Consider the following 13,193-nt stretch of genomic DNA (forward strand, 5'->3'; position numbering starts at 1 on the left):
AGTTAAACATAGGAATAAATGCAGGAATCAAAGAACAGATAACAGTGGTCATGTTGAAGATCATCCAGTCAGATATTCTTGCTCAAAGCAGATCCACTAGAGCAGGTCACCCATGACCATGTCCTGTCCATTATCAAATATTTTCAAGGATGGAGACAAGTTCTCTGGGAAACTTGTGATAAGACACTTTAGTAGGATGGCACCCTATATTTGCAGACATGAACAAATAAATAGATTACACATGGGGAGAATTTTTCCAAGCAGGCACATTCATCCTCTTCTCTGGGAAACTATCCTCATCAAGCATATAAAATTCTCAGGCTTAATAGAGATTGTATGGAAATGCCATCAGCAATTTGTTCCTAGGCCTGCAGATTATTTGCAAAAAGTCCATTCCACTGACTCCCCATTCACAGTTCATACTTTGATGCTTTGTTCAAAATTCAACCTCTTTCTTTCTGGATGATTTGCATAATTCTTCATCCCAGCACAGAGTCTAAATAGGATATTTTACATTACACGAAGTATTCTCCTGGTAAAAGTTTGTGCATTTCAGGCTGATGTTTGCTTTACACAGTAATAGAAGACCCCAAGCACTCAAATAATTGTGAAAGGCAGACGCAAATGGCTTGCAATCAAAGCCATTAAATCTGAATTCATTCTCAAATGTGAATAAATATTCCAAGAAAAACTGATCCTAATCTTCACTGACCACTCACTAATCAATGTTTGGGGGGTTTATTTGCTCCTGGTCCTTTCTGGCTATTGCATGATTTTGAAAAACACCTTGCTTTTTTTCCACTTCTGCTTCTCATAATTTATGCAGACAAGCTCACTAACAATAGCTGTGGGTTTGCCCCAGGTTGCTCCTACCCCATTATTTCCCACTCAGAGACCTGAGGTCTGAAGTAGCCTGAACTGTCAACAGAAAAGGAAAGCCAAACAAACAGACAAATACAGACCTGTGTAAAATTTACCTAAACTACTGAGTGACGATTAGGTGGTGAATGCTCTTACTCTAATTGACATTGACAGAAGCTGCTAAATGACCTGTGCAAACCTAAGCCTAACTCTGGAGATTAATTTTTGACATACTTGGCCAAACTCTCCATGAAGAGAGAGAAACAACATGAACTGAAAAATGTGTTGTGAGCTACTGCTGCAGTAAAAATAATATCAGCAACTTCCTAATAGGCAGGAAGATTTCTCTATATTTAAGAGCTTATAAAAAAGAAAAGAGACACAAGGACACTTTTTTCATTATTATGCTTCTCAGAATACAAGTTTCAGAGGGCATTTTTACAAGGCTTTTACTGAGTACTCACTAATCGATGTTTGTTAATGTCACTTACATGACATTACTGGCAATGTTGACTGAGATCATGGAGTTGAACTAACTAAACTAACTAAATGGGAATTGATACTTTTTTTTCTGATTTCTTCCCATAAAGCATAATAACCATGTAGATCAACAGCACTTCCAGAGAAACAGTGAATAAACCACATTTGATATTGGCTGCATATTCACAGATGATGTTCAAGTACTGTCCTGAACTATCTAAATGTTTTGACAACATGACTGAACCGAAAATAGTTTTAGGTTAGCGTGGCTTGTACAATTTGACATTTCCCTCTTTCTGGTCATTTTGCAAGTAAGCTCTTTTCCTTCATTGCTTATTGAAAACAATGAGATTTACACCTTCCTTTAGGTTAGGAATAGCCCTTGAGTGAGCTTTCTCCTTAATATTTGGACACTTACGTTTCTGTTCTCAATACAAAATAGGAATTATAGACATGTCTTTACAGAAGAAATCATAGAGATAACTTGCATTTTGGAGATTCAGAAAAGCTGGATCTTGGAAGATGATTGTATCTGGGCCAGGCAGCACACCCCTTATTGAGAGAACAGAGGTGAAGACATCATTTCAGAGTTCTGTTATTATCTGTAAAAGCTACCTGTAGAATTTACGTAGCCAAGTTTAGCAGTTGAAACACATAGAGGTCTAATTGTAATTTACAGCTCTGTCCTGGTGGGACTGAACCATGCAGTACGTCAGTCTGTGCACAGATGGGACTTCTGTCTTGCATGAGCGGCTGCAAAAATATACTTACTTTCTGTAATAACCTTACCTCTTTCCTGAGTCCCCACAAGAGAGTGAAGAAATTGCATCTCAGACACTGATCTTGCTATGTGAACAAGTCCCGAGTCTCCCATATCACAGACAAAGTCTCATGAACTCCACAGATGCTGGAGCTAAATTCTCTGGCCAGGTAACCCTGTTATTCTTCCTCATGGCAATGTGCTGTACTTTGCTTCACATCCCTGCTGTGCCTGCAGGAATGGGCAGCCCACATCGGTGACTCCTGATCTTTGGCAGTTTTGCCTTGCAAATTGAAAAGACCAATTACCTGTTCTCCTGTTCTTCTCTTGGCTTTTCTTCTTTTTTTTTTTTTTCCGCAGTGCAATCTTACTTCATCTGCTTAATTCATCAAGGAAGGGGGAAAGGGAAGGAAAGAAGCAATTAATACATTAAAAACGTAAAGGAGAAGGAGTTTTTTTAAAAACTTGTTTCAAAATACAAGGGGGAAAAGACTGAAGGGAAAATGCAAATCCAGATCACATAAAAAGCCTCATCGAAGTAGGCAAAGTATAACTTATTTCTGGAATTCACTGCTGCAGGAAGTCCACACCTGACTTTTAAAGATTAGTTATTTTCAATTTTAGAGCTTCTCTGCAATGAATCATGTTAGTTTCTATGCAAGTTCACACTGGGAAAAGAAAATAAAAAAACAGTGATCTATCAGTAATCATGAATATGAGCTTTAAGACTTTTTACAGAGTTGATTTTTGAGGCACATTGTGTAGATCTATTTCAGATCCTGCACCGTTTTGCAGATAAAGGAATTATGACCTCTTTTCTTATCGGTTCAGGTGTTAGTATTGTGTGCTTATTTCACATGCTAAAAATCCTAAGAGCATTTTTACTGAGTATAATATTACAGCAATGTAGCCACAGTAACTGGTTTTTATACTGTAGGAAAAAAGATGCCTAAATTAATTTTATGAAAACAGTACCAGGTATCAAACTTTATTAAACTAATCACACATTTGCATTATCATTCAAATTCACTTTAAGTTATGCAAATATAATTAAAAAACCCTAATCTATATTGCTCTATTTTAATGCATTTATTTATGTAATCAGAGACATGGAGGAGGCTTATACTTTAAGATTTCAGAGCTGGATACATTTCTGTTTTACTTGGTAAAAAAAATCCTAGGGTTTTTTTTTTCCTTTCTTTCTTCCTTTGTCAATCACCTTTATATACTACTGCCTTTAAAACAGTATATGATCTTCCCTTCCTTTTAGACTCAGATTTTTCTCTGTCTTTATCTGATCTAGGTTTCCTTGTGTGTGACTACATCGTAAGCAGGCTACACACTTCTCCATGGTACAAGAAGAGAGACAAAAGCCTGAACTGGCATCATAATCTCCAAAATAGCTTCTCCTTCAGGTCCAGAGGGAGAAAACAAGCCAGAAAAACTTTCATTGAAGGTGTCTTCACTGTTTGCTTTTGTAGATGAATTTAAGGTAGCCTTTTAAGGGGTCAGTATTTAATTACTTTATGGATGACTATCTTGATTTGAAAGGAAAGATGAATTATCATTTTAAAAAGATATTCTTAGCAAGAATTTCCACATTTTGTTAAGAATAACATGCTCTGTGTTGAAGAGAATCAAACAAAATGCAAGGCAAAAGTCTTCTTGGTAAGAGATTGGAATGATACTTAAAATAAAGCAATGGAGAGGATGAGACCACTTTCATTTTCGTATTGTAATTACTTCTCCCCCACTTCCTTTAAATTCTTCTGGAAGAGACTGGAAAGTTCCCATGGAAATAGAACTTAATCTAAAGAACGTTTCTTTATAGCATTTTACTATATTTTGGGTCATGTCACTGACTTTTATGGCTCAAAATTTATGATAAAAACAAAATCCAGAATGTTAGCCAAGTCCAGACACCCAAAACATCAATGTTCAGAGTGGCTACCTGATGGGTTTTTTGTGCCCTTGCTCTTTATTTATAAGAAGTAAGAAGCTGCAGACTTTGTACTCTAGCTTGTATTATTCAAGCTGCCAAAGACGGCAGATGTTTCTTAAGCTGCAGTTAGAAAGACAGCATAGTTTGAAATACGTTCTTTCATTATTATTACATTTGATGCACACACATCCTTTAAGAAGAATTTTAGCAATTGTTCTATTACTGTATGCCCCCTCTCCCCTTCAGATGAGTTATTCATATGTTGTTGTCATAGCAATCCTTCCTCTCTCTGAAATGTTTAATAACTAGTCTTGACTCCCAACTAGACAACGAATCAAGGTGTAACAAAAGCTTTATTAACTAATATGCTTGTGGCAGAACATATTGTTTGTCTTCCATCTACACTTACCTCGAGCTGTTGTCAGTCCAGTCCAGTGCTATTAGTGATGACAGCAAAGATGCCTGTAAGGAATGCCTTTTACATAAGCTGGTTTCTTGGATAGCATCCATCTCCTTTGCAGAGTGATGAGCGTCTACTTTTCCTCTACTCTTTCCAAAGCAGTGGCAGGCAGACACTGCTCTCTGCAGAGGACACCTTGCTGTGACAGATGGGGATGTGGGATTTAGTGGACATTAAGAATCATACAAAGCATCAAGTCTTAAAAGGGAAAAGGGTGACAGTGGCATTTTCACTGTTTTAAGCCTGTGTCTACATTACTCACCTGTGCTGACTTACTCTTTAACTATGTCCCACAGTGCAGACCAAGTAGATGTTGATCTTACTTATCTATTTGCCCCAACCATTATCATGATTGGCATGACTGATATTTTCCATCTGAGCACTGTGTTGAAGAATATCACAACCTTTTCCTCTACCATACTCCCGAGGAGGCAAAATCTGACTGCAAGAAAGTATTCAGAGAATATGCAGATCTGAACTTTTCTACCATTTTTACAACAGTGCCTTCGAGGAATATTACACAGACAGAATAAACATGCCCTTTAATTATTATTTTTCCTAGCATAAAGATGTCTGTTTCCTCAGCAATCAGAGAATGGGTCAGGTTAAAAGGGACCACAGTGGGTCATGTGGTCCAACCTCCCTGCTCAAGTAGGATCATCCTAGAGCATATTGCACAGTATTGTGTCCAGGTGGTTCTTGAATACCTCCAGTGAGAAAAACTACACCCTCCCTGGACTATCTGTTCTAATGTTCGGTCACCTGCACAATATAGAAGTTCTTCCTCATAGGTGGAACTTCCTGTGCATTAGTTTAATCCCATTGCCTCTTCTCCTATTGCTTGGCACCAGGAAGAAGAGCCTGGCTGCATCCTCTTGGCACCCCACCTTCAGATACTTAGAGACATCAATTAGATCCCCTCCCAGTCATCTTTTCTCCAGGCTGAGCAGGCCCAGATCCCTCAGCATTATAAGAGAGATGCTCCAGTTCCTTGATCAACTTTGTAGCCTTCTGCTGGACCCACTCCAGAAGCTTTGTGTCTCTCTTGTACAGAGAAGCCCAAACAGTGGTGTCGCCTCATCCAATTGAAGACCTAAAGTCACATTAGAGAAGGCATTTTCCCTTTCTTTTGTGGAATGTTGGAAAGCTGACTTGGGTGATGGCCAGCAGCTGGGGGTGATGAAAGATGGAAGAGAGCTGAAAGATGGAAGAGAAGAGAGAGGGAAAGCTGGAATGACTTCCTCCTCATCTTCCTGGGTATTCTGGAGCATCTTCCTCTTCCTCACAGCCTCCTTCTTCAGCCACTCAAGGTTTGGGAATGAAAAATACTGTTTTGAGGACGGGGAAACAAGGTGTGAGTATGTTGGCTTGGGGGTCCTCCTGCCCAAATCCATCTTTAGAAGTCATCAAGCATCTTGTGAACATGACTCCCACAAAAGACTGATTCAGCCACTTCCTCTGCTTCTTCTTTCTTCTCTAGCCCTCCTCTTCCTCCTGCTTCTCCTCCATCCCTTCTCCTCCTCCTCCTCTATGTCTCCTCTTTCTCTCCTTGCAATCTCAGCTTCAGTGGTTCCTAGCCTCCAAGCCCAGTCTCATTCTGTACAAATGCAATTCATTCCCTGCACACTTTTTTGAAGTTAGCTATAAGATACTTCAAAACCGATTCTGAGTTCTCTATGAGCATTCTACAGTCATTTCATTCAGTTTATTATTCCCCTGGCTTCATAGTTTATGGGAACCCTGGCATGCAATTCCTAAACCTGAGAAGGTGGCACTGTCCAAAAGAAGACAGTTGTTTTAGTTTGGTTCAATTCAGTGCAGTTAACTTTATAATCCCCATGAGTGCTCACATTACAGTTTCACATATATCCTGTATGAGTTTCCCCTTGGCAGAAACAATGGGCACTGTTGGTTGTTAAGCAGTTGACATACTGGAGCTCAGCCAGAGCTGTGTGTAAGTTGTGGATAAATGATTTATAGGTTATGTCACACTCTTCTGCAGTGTTCTTAAAGGACAGTGAAAGGCCCAGCTCATGGTGTCAATATTGGCCAAAATCCACCTGACAATAAAAGCCACGTTCTAAAATTCTGTTTTTGGCCCGAAAGAGATAAACCAGTTAATGCAACAGTCTATGAACAGTATTTCTGGATGAAAGACCTGACAGCAGTGTAAATCACTAGAGCTTCTGATGATGGTTCTAATTCAGGAATAGCAATCTATTTTCTTGGAAGAGAGTTCATGGGGATAACAAAGGTTTATATTTTAGGACACCAGCTGCCTTCAAGCTTGAGCAAGGCATGTGGGATGAATGTCTTATTTTTGTCCAACCTGCTGAGATCACAAAACCCTTGGCCAACAAGGATTTGCTTCCAGGGAGGGATGTGGAACCAATTCTGCTATGCTGGCACAATTCCCATGAGACAAAAGATGTCATTCAGGGAAGTGGTGCCAGAAGCCAACAGACAACCTCGTTTTTTTCACTTCTACTTGCAGTGTGTGTAGGGGAGAAAAAGAGTGACTTGCCAATACAGTTATTAGAAAAACTGCTGGGGAGACCAATTGTTATCCCAAGAGATGGCCATGGGGGCCACCTTTTAAAATTTATCCATTCACATTTTCTTTTGGCTGTCATTACCTTATTTTAGTACTTCAACCTGGATTTTGCTCATAGTTTTGACAGTGTCTACACATGAATTATTCTTTTCCGTCAGGAAAGGTCCAGCAAGCCTCTCCAGAGAAGGCTCTTCCCCTCTAAAACTTCTTTTTTGATTTTCTGTCCACATGGTGAGTGGTACATTCAGCATCATTTCCTCATCCACAAGTTGGTACGTGTATTTGATCTAACAAGTGCTCTATCTATTCAATGTCCCGTTGAAAAGGTCTACTGAGTCCTTTCCAGTCCTCTGAGATACAAATATTTAATATAAAGCAGACTATGCATGGCTGGGGTTGGGAATATTTTGTGACACAAGTGCTCATTATATGTGGCCTATGCCAAAAACTGCCTTATTTTAATATTTTGTCATAAATCATCATTTGCTGTTATGCATCTATTTTACTTCATGAATGTGTAATGAATGGTCTCTGGGTTAGACTGAATTTGACTTTTGTAGCTCATTAATATCAAAAGAACTGAGGTAAAAGGAGAATGATACTTAAAAATAATTCCTCTGGCTCAGAAAAATATTGGAAAAGACATCGAGGTTTAAAAAGAATATTTTCTTAATTTAATAGTTATTTCAGAATTGTGAAGCAATAATTTTCCATGCAAAATATAATAAATAAGATACTATGCAACATGTGTGTCAATTTGAATAAATATTATGTTGCTTTTCTAAATCACGTAAAAATACAGGTCTTGCCCAGCAAAATATACTAGCTTGTATGCTCCCTGGATGAATTCAGCTGGTCTACCTAAACCATCTGTCATTACAAGAAGACAAGGTAAACTTTTGTTGGCCTAGGCTGACAAGAAGAGTCAACTTTTTCCTTCCAACCCTGCCCCCTAATTTTTTTTTTCTTTTTTTTTACTTGTTAGGCTTGCTTTTCTCTTCCCCACCCCCTCCCCCTTTTTACTTTTCCATTTTTTTTTACCCCAAGATGACTCATAGAATAAAGCGCCAGAATAGTTTTGCAATTCAACTCTTGCTCCTGTCCCTCTTCATTCTAGCATTGCAGTACCTTGGTACACTGAGTGGTTATGAGATTTTTGTGATCCAGTGAATTAAAAGGATATTTCTCTTGCTTTGAAGTAAGGTTTCCTGTTTCTCCTGTGGACCTCTCAATATCTTGTAGGATCACTATCATAGGAAACTACTACAAGCACTACCTTTGCAGTCTGTCAAAAGCAGTCCATCAATATCTTGGCCTTTGCTAATCCTCCCAGACAGTTCCAAAGCTGTAGGACTGAGATCAGAACTGAAGCCTGGAAACAAGATAGTCAATAGTTTCATATAATTCTTTTGGTACCTGTAGAGATGTGAATGCAGGTTCCACATTAGAAAACAGCTCTTCTGTAGTGTGAAATGCTCTTGCCTTCCAACACACACCTCAAAATATCTGTTTTCCCATTTTTGTTTACAGGAAGCAACAAAGAATTAGAAATTCCTCCAAAGAATGGGCTACTTGCAAAAGTAGCATAGAGAAAAGCACCACAGACTCAGTGCCTTTGTACTTCAAACAGACTCATGTTTCCTCAGCCTGAAGGAGAAGCCCCCATCTGTAGCAGCTTCTTACCTATGTGTGCTGGTCTGGTCTGGGGTTGAGTTGATTTTTGCCAGAGTAGCTGGTATGGGACTATGTTTAGAATTTGGGTTGGAAACAGTGCTGATAACACAGAGATGTTGTAACTCTTGCTGAACTACAGGGCTTTCACACAGCCTTTTCTGCCTCGGCAAGAAGGCTGAGGATGCACAGGGAGCTGTGCAGGGACACAGCCAGGACAGCTGACCCCAAGTGACCAAAGAGATATTCTGTAACATATGGCATCACCTTCAGCATGTAAAGCTGGGAAAAGAAGGAAGATGGGGGGACATTTGGAGTGATGGCATTTGCATTCCCAAGAAATACTTCCTGCTTTCCTGGGGATGGCTGAACACCTATCTGCCCATAGGAAGCAGTGAATCAATTACTTGGTTTGCTTTGCCTGTTGTGTGACTTTTGCTTTACCTATTGAACTCTCTATCTCAACCCACAAGTATTCTCTTTTACTTTCATATTTTCTCTCCCATCCTGGCAGGTGGAAGTGAGCAAACGGCTGTGTGGGACTTAATTACCAAGTGGAATTAAACCACCCCACCATGGAACAATCTGCTGAAATACTACTGTTTTTGGAAGCAAATGTGTCTGGTTCAAAATGGAAATGTTGTACAGTGTTTTTCAGGATTTTATCTGAAAACTTACTAATCTCTTGATAGAAGAAACCATATCACTGCTTTTAGGGGAGTCAGATGATAGAAATACCTTGATTTTGTTGCCGCTTCACACATCCATTTGATACAGTTTAAAACGACCATCTCCGGGACAGCCAGAACAGAGCCTTCAAGAGCTGTGTGGATAATTATCAGCACTGGTGACTGTAATCCATGAAGCTTTGCCATGGGCTCCCAAAGAGTCAGTTGTAGGAAGACAGCGTCACTGGTTATATCGCTAGAGGGCTGTGGGGGTGCAGCCCTCAGCTCTCCTGTGCTTTTGGAGAACTCAGAAGCCTGCTTGAGCCCCAGAAGAGTTTAGCAGCAGCTGAGGACAGCAGGAATGCCAAGCTGCTGCTGAGTGCTCTTGAGCCCAGAACAGCTGAGCTCTCGAGCTGTGATTGCCTCTTGGACCTACCTACATATACCTGTCCTCCCACAGAGTTCAGATAAAGACTTCTTATTTCCAGTAAAGAAAATGGCTGTAGGCAGAAATGTATTCATAAACATAAGCTTTAGTCCTCAAGTCCCTCCTGAACTGACTGTTCTTATGACTTCTGCCTGCAAGACCTCTGCTGTCCCTTCTCTCTTTCTCTTGCCTCAAAGACAAGCTCAATGTTTTATACTTCTGAGTTAATGAGTCGGCCTGCCTGACCTGACTGTCGGGATGAATCAGCAGCTAGTTCTGCACCTCCATGCCATACCGACACTCTCTCTCAAGTGCATTTGGCATCATTTAATAATATTTTTTCTGTATTAGTCCAGTGGAGATTCTCTCATACCTTAGGAGCATGAGTTGATCATTAATGCGGTTTCACTTTAGGTGGGTCTCATAGTCCAGCTTTAACCTAGGTACAAGATAGATTTTGTTCTTTGTAATATCCTCTGTTAATAGCTACTGGTTGATGCATAACTTTTTCTGTTCTTTTGTATAACTCTGTAAAGAGGATTCCAGAGTAAAACCCTACTTTGAAAACAGATGCCTAATTTAAATGCCACATACATTTATTAGCAAGCATATATAAAATTAAAACTTAAATACTAGCAACTCAGGTCCATACCTGCATTTATTATAATTAATGAAAATATTTATATTAAATAAACATTAATATTGCTGTAGTATATGTGAACTGGTAAAGATTAATCTCTGAACCAGGTAATTCAGGAGTTATGGAGTCCTAGATCTGAATCTGCAAATGTTTTGAGTGAGTTAAAAAGCTGTAGACTCTTATGGAACTGCAGGGATAATATTTTCTGCATTTTTATTTGTTTAGTTACTTAAATGCAGTGGCTAATTTATTCATAGCTTAGAAAATTTTGGCTGCTGAAAAATGGGATAGTTTATTATCCCTCTTCCAATCCATAAATATAAATAAGGTGTAACAGGATGAGATCTGATAGTTCTAAAATCATGACAGACACGATGATCAGAAACTATTAGTACAATTTGTTAACTGCGGTCAATACTTCCTTTGTTTAATGAATCAATTAGTTTCAAAACTAATTTCAATAAATGAGTGTTTTGCATAAGTAACCTGCTATTTACGGTGGTTTAATTTAACTAAAACAAACAACTTTATAAAGCTAGGTTTGCACTTTAAATTCATTTGCAAATTCCATCCAATTGCACCTTGACAAGAAGAACAAATATGAGCATTATCATAAGAGGGTAAATAGTAAGTGTATCTATCACCATTTTTCTAAATTACTTTCTAATCATAATCCAACTGAATGTATATCAGGCTATACCCTGACTAAATGCATATAATATATTCACAGCAATAAAATAAGTACTTTATTTAGCAGACAGACTGTATTTAGGTGAAAATCAACACCCTCCCATGGATACTAATCAGGAGGGTTCAATATTCCTTTAGGAAGGTGACTAATAAGTAAAAATGCAAACCAAGATTAAAATTGATTATTTAAAACTAATTTTCCTGTTTTCTGTTTTAAATGATGATTAAAATTGGCAATCCACAGTAGTCAACTCCTGCTTTCTACTAGAAACACAGCTTTAATTGTTTTTCTGTGGCAGAGTACATTACAAATTAAGAAAAAATCACTTGTGATAATCTATCTGTGTGGTAATTTTGAATTACAAAGGACCCTTTTACTATGCTGGGGAAATTTTCCAGACTGGAAGTTAGTAGGTAAGTATCCCTTCGGATTGGCACCAATGCAACATGATATCATTATGCTTCTGGGCATCATTAGACTTCTGGGTTAATGGTAACCCAGCTTTAAGAACATTTACACGTATGTAATTCTTTAATTACCTAGAGTTCTTTGTAACATTAATATAACATCCTGCAATATTATTCAAATTTCTCATTACTATGGATGCTTACAAATACCACTGTGTATGGAAAGCTGCCAACCTCACTTAAGCCACTGAATTTTTCTGTCCATCATTCCATTTTCTTGGCGTACATTCACAAAATAGAGGCATTTTAAATGAGTAAATGATGGTAACATGCATTGTGCTGTTTGAAAGAAAAACCTAATTCATCTCAGCTGTCCCCTGATCACCCTTGTAAGAGAATCTCTTCTCCTACATTCCTTCTCCTGTTTCCTCTTGTGAAGTGAAAGACAGCCAAAGTCTTGTCATTTAAGGACTGAAGTGACACCTCTGAACACTGCTGAAGGCTGTAACCTCCTATAGACCCACTAATAACAATAATAGGCTTAACAGAAATTCAAAATTACTGTCACAGTCTTGACAAGAGTCAAAATATATGGGATGAGTGTCCCATTCAAATTTCAGCCTCCTTCCTCAAGTTGCTCAATGGAACCATGAAAGTGCTTTATCAAGCAGGGATTCTTCATATGGAGAATGTTGCAAATGCAATACATTAAAAGGGTAAGTTCAGCATATTCCAAAGAGGCAAAATAAACCCCACTGCAAGACAATCAGTACATCTCTGCTGCACATGGAGTGGAGGACACATTAAATGAAGAAGGTTACAGTACCCTATGTATAGACCCACAGTGTACCTGCCCTTTTGCCCTGCCTTTTCCTGTTGGAATAGTGGGGCTAGGATACAGGAGAATTTTGTTATGTGGAACCTTTTACTTCTTTGTCCAAAACTCACACATGGGTCCACAGAGACCTCAGTATCATTGCACTCAGATGCTGCAGAACCAACTCCTACCTGCTACTACTCCATGGGCATTCTTCTTTTTGCCAGTAGCTAACCAGCCTTGGAGACTTGCATCTTGGCTTTTCTTGAACAGAGCAGAGTAAAAGAGAATGCTTTAATGTTGGGGAAAAGAACACAATATCAAAGTGTCCCGTATTTTTCCCATTGCTCCCAGCAAATGATGAGGAGTCCTGCACCAACCACTGAGAGAAATCACTGAATTAATATCAGAGTGTTTGTCATGAGCTCCCATTCCATCACAGCCATCTGTACCCAATCTGCACTTAAACTATCCCTTAATTACATCAATCCCACTTCTACATAGATGTACATCTCCTACTTTGTAGGAAACAGTCCTTTTATACAAAGACTCAGATGCAATTCAATAAAGCAAAAAAGAGGAAATTACACCCTAGATACTAACTGCTTTAAATTATCAGGAAAGAAGTTATTAAGATTAAAGTCATCTTGCCCTCTAGGCCATACACAACTGCATTTCAAAGCCAAGTAAACAAGAGGTTTCTCCACAACTTGCATCTGAATGCAAGGAAAGACTAGCATGTGATCTCTGTGCTCTGTGCTGATAATATTTAATTTTTAGTAACAGAAAGAGGAATTTTTGTCCACATATACTAA

The 13,193-nt window shown here is 38.8% G+C and overlaps 1 long non-coding RNA gene across 1 annotated transcript; it reads left to right on the forward strand.

The window, feature by feature from the left end:
* The first annotated feature begins 5,187 nt into the window (after positions 1 to 5,187).
* Positions 5,188 to 11,349, forward strand: LOC148224296 (uncharacterized). The gene is made up of 2 exons (XR_015802306.1): positions 5,188 to 7,948; positions 9,243 to 11,349. It is a non-coding gene; the product is annotated as an uncharacterized LOC148224296 (long non-coding RNA).
* The last annotated feature ends 1,844 nt before the right edge of the window (positions 11,350 to 13,193 follow it).

This window comes from Sturnus vulgaris, chromosome 3, assembly GCF_052056855.1.
Source record: "Sturnus vulgaris isolate bStuVul1 chromosome 3, bStuVul1.hap1, whole genome shotgun sequence".
Classification (NCBI taxonomy): domain Eukaryota; kingdom Metazoa; phylum Chordata; class Aves; order Passeriformes; family Sturnidae; genus Sturnus; species Sturnus vulgaris.